Source organism: Apium graveolens, chromosome 6 (assembly GCF_009905375.1).
Source record: "Apium graveolens cultivar Ventura chromosome 6, ASM990537v1, whole genome shotgun sequence".
NCBI lineage: Eukaryota > Viridiplantae > Streptophyta > Magnoliopsida > Apiales > Apiaceae > Apium > Apium graveolens.
The window spans coordinates 40,149,462-40,162,431 of record NC_133652.1 but is presented as its reverse complement, the minus strand read 5'-3'; positions in this window follow the sequence as shown (position 1 = coordinate 40,162,431).

Below are 12,970 nucleotides of genomic sequence, written 5' to 3'. Positions count from 1 at the left end.
GATTAAACGGTATTGTTTGTATTCAACCCCCCTTCTACAAACATATTGAGACCTAACAATTGGTATCAGAGCCTTCTGATTAACGTACAAATCAAGATCCTAGACTTTTGTGTTTCTTTCACTCCTTGAATTTTTTATTCACTCAAAAAATTCATAATGACTACACAAAAAGTTGGAACCGTTAAAATTCCATTTTTCGATAAAGAAAATTATGTTATGTGGAAGAAGAAGATGCTACTGTTTTTACAAGTTGCTAATCCCAAATATCTGCAAGTGTTAAAGAAGGGTCCAAAAATCCCTATGGTTATTGAACCAGAGGTAATAGAAAATGATATGGTGATCACCAAAGCGAGAACTTATGTGAAAGATCCTGAGGATTTCTCTCCTACTGAAATAGAAGAAGCCTCCCTGGATGCTAGCCTTCAATTAATTTTAGTAGATTCCCTTGATCCCTTGATGAATAGACATGTGATGAATTGTAAAGATTCCAAACATATCTGGGAAACTATTGAGGTTATTAATGAAGGCACAGAGGAAGTTAGGGAGAACAAGTTAGAAATCCTAACCTCTGAGTATGAATACTTTAAATCCAATCCAGGAGAAGGAATCACTGAAGTGTTTGAGAGGTACAATGCATTGATCAACAACCTGAACATTAATGGTAAATACTATTCCATCAGGGAGGTCAACAAAAAGTTCCTTTTAACACTGCCAACTCATCTCGAACATGGAATCACTGCCATAAGAGAAGCAAGAGATCTGAGTCAGATTTCTTTGGATAGGCTCTATGGTATGTTAAAGACTTATGAGTTGGAGCAGATTCAGCAGAAGGAAGTTTACGGGAAAGGAAGAGTGGTCAGCACGTCTACTGCTCTAGTAGCTGATGAACAACAACAACAACCTCAATATCAACAACAATCTCAACAGTCAGAAAGAATGGTACAGTCTTCCAAGGTTGAAGAAAATGTGATAGTAGCAGAATTTGATCCTCCTACTACAAATCAATCAGGAGATGATTTTTATTCCTTGGAAGAACTGGAGCAATTGGAGGATGAGTCAATGGCCCTGATTGTCAAGAGATTCTCAAATGTCAGATTCAAAAGGAATCCCAAGTTCAAGTACAAGTCCAACTACAACAGATTCCAGAAAGGTGGATCTTCATCCTCTAACACCAGCAGTGGTGGGTACAAAACAGGGATGGTTGATCGAAGCACCATTCGATGCTTCAACTGTAATGAGTTGGGACACTTTGCCACAGAATGCAGGAAGCCAAAACAAGTTAGGAAGAACTCTTACGATTCTAATCAGAAGAGTAAATCTGAAAGGGCTTACCTGGCAAACGGAAGAAGCTGGGATGATACTGACAGTGAAGATGAAGAAGTTAGGAATCTTGCTCTCATGGCTAGTGATGCAAACACCTCATCGTCAAGAAAAGAGGGCATTAAACAGGTACAACCGGTAGTGTGGATTCTTGACAGCGGATCGTCAAGACATATGACCGGAGATAGAGCCCTGCTATCAAATGTGGTTAAGAAAGCTGGCCCAGTAGTTACCTTTGGAGATAACAGCAAAGGTTTAATGGAGGGATATGGCTGTTTGCTAGCTGGAAATGTTATCATTGAAAATGTGTATGTTGTGCAAGGACTTGAACACAATCTGCTTAGCATTAGTCAGTTCTGTGACAACGGCTACAATGTTTTATTCGACAAGCTGAAGTGTCAGATTCTGCACAAGAAAAGTGAAAAACCCTCCTTAATAGGAATCCGGAAAGGAAATCTGTTCGTAACTGACATGAACTCTGGAAGCAATCCTGAAGTCAATTGTTTCTATGCAAAAGCATCGTCAGATGAGAGTTGGTTATGGCACAAGAGACTTTCTCATCTCAATTTCAAAACAATGAATTCTCTTGTAAAAAGAGAATTGGTAAGAGGTCTGCCTCAGCTGGAATTCTCTCCAGAAGGACTATGTGAGGCTTGCCAGAAAGGAAAGTCAAAGAAAGCAAGTCACAAAGGCACTGACACATCTTCCATAACTGGTGTTCTGCAATTATTGCACATGGATTTATTTGGACCAGTTAATGTCCTTTCGATGTCAAAGAAGTGTTACTGTCTTGTGATAGTTGATGACTATTCCAAGTATACGTGGGTTTTATTTCTACACTATAAGGATGAAACACCACAAGTTGTGATTGATCATATCAAGATGATTGAGTTAGATTCTAATGTCCCTGTTAGAGCAATAAGGTCAGATAATGGAACAGAATTCAACAATTCACTTCTCAATGGATTCTGTACAGATAAAGGGATTACCAGACAATTTTCAGCTCCTAGAACCCCTCAGCAAAATGGAGTGGTAGAAAGGAAGAATCGTACATTGATTGAAGCTGCAAGAACGATGTTAAGTGAATCAGGTCTTCCAATGTACTTTTGGGCTGAAGCTGTCAATACTGCATGTTATACTCAGAATCGAACTCTAATCAACAAAGACTTCATGAAAACTCCTTATGAGATTTTGAATGAACAGAAACCTTCTATCAAATACTTTCATGTATTTGGTGCCAGATGCTTCGTGCTCAAGGATGGAGATGATCGTCGTGGTAAATTCGAGGCAAAGGCATATGAGGGTATTTTTGTTGGATATGGAAGAAGATCATACAGAGTGTATATCATTGATCAACACAAAGTAATTGAAAGTGTCAATGTTATATTTGATGACACTAAACTCCCTAGTATCCAAACTGAAGATCCTTCTGAGAAACTGAAGTTTGATGATATGTCAGATTCAGAATCAGAACATGGTCAAGAACCTGAGGTTGTTGCTGGTGAAGAACCTGGTAATCATGATGATACTCAAGGTAATAGTGATGGAAACTTTGGCAACAATGGAGATACCACTGCTACTGACGGAGAATCTTCAAGTCAACATGGCAACAACTCAGGGGGAGATGCTGAAGGATCATCTAGTAGGACACAACATCCCAATGAATTTCAAGGCGAATCATCAAGATCAAATCTTCCAAGACAGACTATCTGGAATAAAGCTCATCCTTTTGAGTTGATTATTGGTGATCCAGATGTTGGAGTCAGAACTAGACGTGCTACTCAAAATGAGTGTCTGTTCTCAGGATTTCTTTCTGAGATGGAACCTAAGAAGATTGAAGAAGCACTAACTGATCCAGATTGGGTGATTGCTATGCAAGATGAACTCAATCAGTTTGAAAGTCAACAAGTCTGGAAACTGGTACCTAGACCTACACACAAGAAAGCTGTTGGTACTAGGTGGGTATTCAGGAATAAACTAGATGAAGATGGTGTGGTTACAAGAAACAAGGAAAGACTGGTAGCAAAAGGGTATTCTCAAGCTGAAGGCATTGATTATGATGAAACCTATGCTCCAGTGGCTAGACTTGAGGCCATCAGGATATTTCTGGCATTCGCAGCATTCTCAAACTTTAAAGTTTATCAAATGGATGTCAAGAGCGCCTTTCTGAATGGAAAGCTGGATGAAGAGGTATATGTAGAGCAACCTCTTGGTTTTGAAGATCCAGATCATTTGGATTTTGTCTTCTTTCTTTTCAAGGCTATCTATGGGCTCAAACAGTCTCCAAGAAAATGGTATGACACTCTCTCCGAATTTCTTATTGAAAATAGCTTTATTAGAGGTGTCATAGACAAAACTCTCTTTTCTAAAAAACATACGAATGATACTATATTAGTCCAAGTCTATGTGGATGATATAATATTTGGGTCTACTAATGATAATCTCTGTAAGAGATTTGCTTAGTTAATGCACAGCAAGTTTGAAATGAGCATGATGGGAGAGCTGAAGTTCTTTCTTGGATTACAAGTAAATCAAAGGTTAGATGGAACATTTATTTGTCAATCCAAGTATCTCAAGGAACTCCTCAAAAAGTACAATCTAGAGGATTCTGCATCAGCAAGGACTCCATCAACTACAGCTGTCAAGCTTGGACCATGTGAAAACTCCATTAAGGTAGATGTCACAAGCTACAGAGGTATGATTGGCTCGTTACTCTATCTTACTGCAAGTAGACCAGATATTATGTATGCTACATGCTTATGTGCAAGGTTCCAAGCGGATCCTAGAGATATTCATCTCGTTGCTGTAAAACGAATCTTAAGATATCTTAAGGGAACACCAAATCTAGGTATTTGGTACCCTAAAGAATCTGGTTTTAACCTTGTTGGATATACAGATTCAGATTACGCAGGAAGTGTTGTTGATAGGAAAAGCACCTCAGGGAGTTGTCAATTCCTAGGAAGCAGGCTAGTCTCATGGTACAGCAAGAAAGAGCAAATAGTTTCCAACTCAACGGCCGAGGCTGAATATATTGCTGCTGGAAGCTGCTGTGCTCAGATATTGTGGATTAGGAACCAGCTACGAGACTATGGCTCTGTATTGAACAAAATTCTTATTTTATGTGACAATACAAGTGCAATAGCCATCACCAACAACCCTGTGCAGCACTCGAGGACAAAGCACATTGACATCAGGTATCATTTTATTAGAGAGCACGTCATGAATGGTACTGTTGAACTATTTTTTGTTCCAACAGAAGAACAAATAGCAGATATTTTCACTAAACCACTTGATGAATCCACATTTACCAGATTAGTTGGTAAATTGGGCATGTTGAATAGTTTTAGTGATTAATTTAATTAATATCTGAGATCTGTTCTTGAATGAATTTACAAATGAATTTTTCATAAATGAAAAATTCATTTGCAAATTTATTTTATCATTGTATCATATTTCTTGCTTATTTCTATGTAATTTCTATTATCTTATCTTATTTATTTACTCAACTTGTTAATTTTAATGTCTCAGAATATTTTATTTTCTCTAAAAATATTTTTCTATGAATTTAATTTGTTAAAATTCAAAAGAAATCTATTTTTGGACTGAAAATATTATTATCTCTGAAATATTTTAATTATTTTATTTATGTAAATATTTTCTGCAATATTCATTTCAGTTTTCTGAAATTGAAATATTTTATATATTCTGTTTTTATGTTAATTACTCAGTATATGTAAATACTTATTTATCTTATACTAGAATGACAATCGGCAAGATAATTGAAATTGTCTTGCTGAAAGTCATTTTAGTAATAATGATTGGTTATTTTAAAATCAGATTAATTTTATAACTGGCAAGACAATCAGTATGACTATTGATTGTCATGCCAGTAATAAAATTAATATCAGACTTATTTTGTCTTATTTTGTACTGGTATGACGATCGGTATGACTATCAGATTGTCATACCAGTTATATATTATTATTTGTTTTGTTTTATTTGTTTTTTTATGTCTTTAAGCTGGTGTGACAATCGGTATGACAATCGGTCTGACAATCCGATTGTCATACCAGTTATACTACTTAATCGTTTTTGTGTGTTCTAATTTCCATTCAGTTTCTTTTTTTTAAAAAATTCCAACAGTTTATCTTTTCTCTCTCCTCTCTTCGACCAAAAACAAACTCAACTGCCATTGTCTTCCTTTGCTCGAGTTTTTACTAAGCAAACTAAAACTTCACTCCTGTGATATATACATACAAGTATATACTTACAGAAGTGCTGCCAATTTTTTTCTTTTCTTTTACTTCAATTCGATTTTTCCCAAAAATCAGTTTTTTTATTTTTTTTATTTTAATTTCAATTTCTGTTTTGTGTCTTTTGGCTTTTCAAATCTGCGTTTGTGAGTTAAGAATTTTAACGAGATACATTTCTGTCTAAATTTTTCGATTATAATTAATTTAATTCGAATTATTAAATTAATTTAATTAATTCAAATTTTCTTAATATTATTCTTAAAATTCTGAAAGTGTGTGTCTTATTATTATTTTAAATGGCTCTCAATTTCCAAATTGTCGCGCATAATCAGGTTGGTTATTTTAATTCGAAAAAATGTGATGTGGAAAAATTTAAGCCATGGATTAGATTTTTAAATGACCATTCGATTGTTAGCTCTTCTATTAAATCAAATGTGATTTTAAATGTCGATCTGCTTAGACTGATTTGCACAACCTCTACTGTGGCCGATGATTCAAAATCTTTTTTCATTCACCGTGGCAAACACACAGTATGTAGTTGATGAAACAGTCGTCAATCAAGCGTTAAATTTTCCATTGGATAATTTCTGTAATTTGCCCTCAGAAAATGATATCACAAACTTTTTCCATGCTATTCACTATCAGGGGGTGATCAATTTAACCAAACTTTCTAAATCCAATTTGGTGTCTGAATGGGACATTTTCTTCGATACAATTTCTAAAGTGTTTGCCAACTGCACTAAATCCAACTTTCACAACATCACTTCCACTCTGCAGTATATTGGTCTTGTGGTTGTTTTCAATCAAAGGATCAATTTTGGCAAACTACTTTTTCCCATTCTCTTGAGACGTCTCACTACTGCTTTACGTGATCATTCTACAAATTGTAGGGTATCATGTTACTATGCTCGTTTTCTCATGCTTATAGCAGATCATCTTCTCACACCTGAGCAGAAAGCCCTTTTTGCTAACTCTGCAGTAACCGAACCCCCTCCAATAAGCAAAAAGATTTACACCCGCCAAGACACAACCTTCAAATTCATGCAAGTTCCAGTACTTGTATTTGCTTTCATGGCCACTTATATTCCCTTACCTATTTTCAATCTTCCCGGTCATGAACAGCAACCTCAACCTCCAGTGGTTCAAGCCACCCAGGCTCCTCCAACATCAGATGCTCTTCCATTACAGGTAGTAATTCCTCACTCTCACTCCATTCCTACTTCTGTTGAAAGACCCCCAGTGGTCGATAGGACTGACCATGAAGTTGTAGAACCACAGCTTCAATCCCAGGTCATAGAGCCAAATACAGAGTCATAACCTATCTCAACCTCTCCCCCACTGTCTAAAATGTTACCCAGAAGATTAATAGGAAGTAGTGCATTGTTAAATGTGAGTGAACCCTCAGCTCTGCCTCCTCCAAAGAAAAGAAGAACTTATACTGAGGCATCTAAAAGCCCATCCTTGTCCTCCCAACAGGACATGGACTTTGAAATGGCCAATGAACAGTTACCAGAGACATTCTCTCAACAGGATGAATCTATTAAAATTCGCCATAGGGCCATGGCATCTTGTACTGAGTCAAGCACAATTCCATTACTCACAATGGAACCATACATACCCACAGATGATACTCAGGACACAGAGCAAGGAGTGCACATAGAGTCTGTTACAATGCCTGCCATAGTTACGGCAGAAGAGCATTCACATGCTTCTGAGGGAAAATCTGACTCTCAGCCACCCTTAATAGAGTCATTTTCTCCCCTCCCAGATCAAACACCTCTGGCTCCCTCACGGGATTCTCCACTCGCAGATTTATCAGGAGAAAGTGGAGGGCAACTCGGTCAATCTATCCCTGAAGCAATTCAGACATCTATTTCACATGAAATGATAGGTTTGACTGAGGATCGGGACTCGCGAATTCCCATTGCACCACCACTGACCTCTCTTGAAGAGGCTATGGTGATTTTAACTGTAGGTACAGAAGAACAGCAACAGGAAGACTCCTCACGAGCAATTATATTGAGAGAAACACAAGCACGTGAGGTGAGTGAACCAAACACGAGTGAAATTCAGGTGAGAGCACACACAGACACAGATACTGAAAACCTGTTAGCTCAAATTGCTGCTCTAAAAGAAGAACTTGCTAAAAGCCAAGCTGAGGCTCAAGCATTCAAAGCACAAGTGGTTGAACGGTCTTCTTCTTCCACCTCTGTCAACAATCAGCTGGCACTCATAAGGAATGATATCTCAGATCTCAAGAACACTGTCACACCAAAGCTCAATTCCATTCAGGAAACTCCAACTTTATCAGTTGATGACATTTCTAACTTGTGCTCTCTACATACAAGGATGACTTCTCTTGAAGATTTGGTTGAAATGAATTATTCACTGGATTCCTCCAGATTTCTGAAGATAGAGACAGGTATGGAACATCTGAATGAAGGGATGAAGCACCTGTACTACATGATCAAAAATTTTCACTGTCCCAATGAAGAACAAAGGACTTACTTTAAAGGGCCGTCTGGTGGAGGCTCAGGCTCGGGAGGTGATGGAGGTCATGGAGGATCTAAGGGAAAGTCAGTAGAGGATCCCTCAACTAAGGGGGAGAAGAAAGGGAGTAGTGGAAAGGGGAAAGAAAAAGATACCTATGCTGGAGACAAAGGAAAGGCTGATGATGTCTACTACAGTGGAGAACAGGATGACTTTGATATTTTTGACATTCCCACTGAACCAGTCTTGGAAGATAAAGATGGTTTATTTGAAGCTGAAGAGGAAAGTGATTTTGGAGAATGGGAAGAGGAAGCGACAGTGGATCCTATCTTTGAGAAAGAGTTTCAGCAGCAGCAGTCAGAGATGAAAAGAAAAGAAGCTGAACTCAAAAAGGTCTCCCAGATCATTGACATGAGGAAAGACATACATAGAACAGAAACTCTTCAAAAGCAACGTCTTCATGATATTAAGGCTCAAGAAAGGAGAAGAGATGTTAGACTGAAGATTGGTGAAAAATGGGATGAAGCTAGGAGAGTACTTGATATGCCTCAGCGGAGCACTAACAATGATAGGCAGTTCCTACATCTTCTTGACAAGCTGGAAATCTCAAATCCTAACAATGACATGTACATGAATGCTATCAAAAGTGAAGTCTCAAGGATCACAGCTGCTTTTGACAAATCCCTAAATGAGATGAGCATTTTTGTATATTGTCAGAGTGAAGGATCTTTCAAGGTGTCACTTCATCTGTTTGAGAATCGTTCTTTGTCAGAGACTTGGGTTCTTCTCAACAAGGTAAAAAGAAGCTCAGAATTGAATGAAGTTCTTCGAGAAAGGCTTAAAGAGTTTGCCAGCAGGGCTAGTCCTCAAGTGGTCAACAATCCTCATCAGGTGAGATTCTTTAAGTCTGATTGTCTTCAAATCTGTCAGCTAGATGTACAATCTCTTAAAGACTACTCAGCTAAGCATCTGGTCTGGATGGAACATCATTTAAGAACTGCTGGATACTCATCCATGTTGAAGACTCAAGCTGCTGATTTGATTCAAGCTTATTGTGAAAAGAATATTAAAAGGTACAATCAGATCAAGAATAAGCTGAAGTCAGTTGGAGTTCAACCAGTCAGACCAGCAAGCTTCACTTCAGAAAAGGATCGTGTGTTTGACAAAGAGTTGCTTCAAGATTTAGAAGAAGGTGAAGTCAGAAGAGAAGACAACTGAAGTCAATTAGCTCAAAACTCAATGTAATATGATTAGAGCTTTATGAATCAAGATAGACTAATGTAGTTATATGTTCAGGCTAGAAGAACATCTATCTTGTATTCACTTGTAAATTTCTTTTGGAATCTGGAAAATGTTAAATATAATCCAGAACTTTTCTGCTATTTACTTTGCATTACTGTTTATATCTTTTTCTTATTTGTTAGTTGAGTTATCTTCTAGGTATTTGTTGTTATTGTCTAACAAGCAAATAGGGGGAGATTGAAAGGCATATGTCATAGCCTATTTGTTTATTCGAGGATTTAACTCAACTCAAATAAGAATGTAATAAGTAAATAGTGGATCTGTCGTCAGAGAGATCTCACAAAGTAACATCTGTCAAAGGGTTAAGGAACATTATTCATCTACAGACTTGAAGACTTAATTCACTGGAAGAAGCTCAAGAAATTGATCAAGCCTCAGTGATATAAATCAAGATTGTGGATTTAATCAAGTGATAGAGATCTCGTCAGGGTATCAAGTAATTACAAGGATTTAATCTGAAGAAAATCAAAGTATCAAAGTAAAGACATGAAGAAATGTCACGGAAGTTAGTCACTCATGAACCAGACGGTACATCGAGTGTCAACATTGAAGTGGTGGAATTGATTCATATATTTCAGTGATTTTCAGAAGATATTCAGAAGAATGGATGTTGCTCAAGTTTAGTATTAATTCTCTATTAATTAATTAAGTCATATAATTTAATTAAGAGAATAAATTATATCTGCAAAGATTAATTTATTTTATTAATTGAATTAATTGATTAATTAATTCAGAATTAATATTAAGGTTTTTCAGGTTTTTAATTGATTTAAAATATGTTATTAATTCATAAAGACAACTGATTGTATTAGTATGACAATCGGTATGACAATCAATAGTCATACCGAAAGTCAAGCTAATTCAAAAGGATTGTCTTATCAGATTTTTTATTACATTAAAATCTATTATTAATTCAGTAAGACAATCTGATTTTGAACTACTATGACAATCGGTATGACAATTGATAGTCATACCGAAAGTCTTGCTAGTTCATTCTGGTTGTCTTGCCAGCTCAAAGAGATTGTCATGCCAATACATTCTACTCGGCTGTTGGATTAGAAGAAGAAGCAGAAGACATTCATGCAATTATCATACAGAACACACAAGTCAAGAGAGAAGCAGAAACAAAAAGCAAGACATATCATTTTTCATCTGCTTTATTCAAGATCAAAATTCTAGATTGTAAAGTTAAATCCAAACCACTAGAATTATTTATCTTGTTCTTGTGTAACAATCTAGCGGATCAAAATCCCTAGAACTTAATCTCAAATCGCTTATAGCATTTGATCTTTTTATTGGAAAAATAGAAAAAGTTCATGTTGAATTTATTCTAGATTTATGATAATTGATTTGAGATTAATCCCTTGTAAACGATACCGTTGTTGTAACACCTTTCAAGTTTAATAATAATTTTATTTAACTTGAATTTTGTTTCACATTTTTATTCCGCATTTTATTCGATTAAACGGTATTGTTTGTATTCAACCCCCCTTCTACAAACATATTGAGACCTAACACTATCTATCTTAGAAGGTCCTACCTTGAGAATAAGCCAGGACCATGTTTCAAAAAGGACTAAATAAACCTTTGAGTTAAGTCTTCGATTAAAGGCATATGATTAAGAATGGTATTAACCTACTATCGTTGCTTTGATTGAAACTCTTCTGCAATTTTATCTGCTTCATGTCATGTATGTACGTCAAGATCAGGAGTGTTCTTCATGAATCATGAATGGTGATTATGTTACATCCTTAGAAGAATTTGATACGACAGGTATGGACTCTGTATGGTTAGCAATTAAGATTTTGAGGAAAACAAATGACTACAGTAGGTAAGCAGTGGACCATAGTAATGCAACAATGATTCTACGAGTAATGAGCCGATTACAAGCGTGAGAGTTGTATTGGAATGGATGTTGAGATTGAGTACCGCTAATCGGGTCGTGGTGATATATAAGTCATCATTGATAGACTAATTAAGTCGATTGTCTACCTATTGAATATTTATTCCTTCTTATCAATAGAGAGTCATATTACTATACGAGGAAGGTTGCGGTGCAAGCATAAAATTCTAGTAATGATGATGTCTAGAATGAAATCCCAGATTCGATTTTCGATGTCGAGGCAGTTTCAAAGGTGATTGTTTATGAGCTCAAGCAAGAGCATGGGTCCGTAGATTGATGGACGGAATAGCAAAATATTTAGGCATGCAAAATACGATGCTATAATACTTGATGTTGATATATATAAATGTCTTGTTCTCCTATGACAAACCTCTATAGTTCAGAGGTAGATTCCAAGCCAGATATTGTGGCAGTACTTTTTCATATACAATTCTCTTCAATTCATTTTTTTTCTCTCCTTTTCATTTTGTATAAGCTGAGAAGAACAACCCTTCCAGAAGGGGAGGTATTGCCGAATGACTAACTATCTGTGTGATAGAAGCCTAGTAGGATACCATCTATTGTTTAATTGCTTGTCAAGTACTAAAGGCTGGCCACCTTCTGTACTAACTATGCGATGTAACAAGTGTTCATGATCATAGTGATCTCTCAATAAAATCTTTTACTTATATACGATGGATCAAGCTTTCGAAGATGGAAGCAGTTAGAAAGGAAGTAGTATCAGTGCGGTGGTATTCCGAATCTAACGCGTTCGTGATACTAAGGTTGACGCAATTATTAAAAGGTTATAGAACGCTAACGAGCAAAAGTGTAACCAATATAATATTAGGTACGAAAGATAGTAACGATTACGAACTGGAAAAGAGTGGGTATTGAGAAACAAAACCTATAGCGCAAGAAGCTATGATGAGAGTTTGTGTGATAGACTTGAAAGAATTTGGAATGATCACTTAAGACGGATTGAGTTTTCTTATGAAAATAGATCGTATGTTAGTATCGAGATGTCGCCTTATGAGATCCTTGAGGGAACACAATGTCGATCTCCCTTACGCTAGGATGAAGTTGCAGAGCGCAAGATGCTCGGACCAGCAGTGGTCCAAAGGACCAGGGATATAATAGATCTAATCAGAGGATGGCTGGTAGTAGCCCAAGATGGACATAAGAAGTATGTTGATTTGACACAAAAGGACAAAGAATAGGAAGTAGGGGACCTAGTGCTGTTATAGGTATTCCCTTGGAAAGGATGGATGAGGTTCGGAAAGAAAGGAAAGCTAAGCCCACGAATTGTTGGACCCTTGGAGATATTAAGACGTATTGGGAAGTTAGCATATGAGCTAGCCCTACCCCCGAACCTGTAGCAAGTTCATAACGTGTTCCACGTATCAATGTTAAGGAAGTGTAATGCGGATGCCAGACAAATAGGGGCATATGAGCGCATAGAAATGCAACCAGACGTAACCTATATGGAGCAACCGGGAAAGGTTATAGATTGAAAAGGAACAAGTGCTTAGGAGAAGGGTTATCAAACTAGTCAGAGTTTGATGATAGAACCACAATGTGGGAAAATTGACTTGAGAGTTAGAAAGTGCAATGCTAAGAAAGTATCCCTATTTATTTTCTATCTGATTCCGGGACGGAATCCTTTTAAGGAGGGGATGCTGTAATAACCCCAATTTTTGGAATTTTTGAAACACGGATAAAT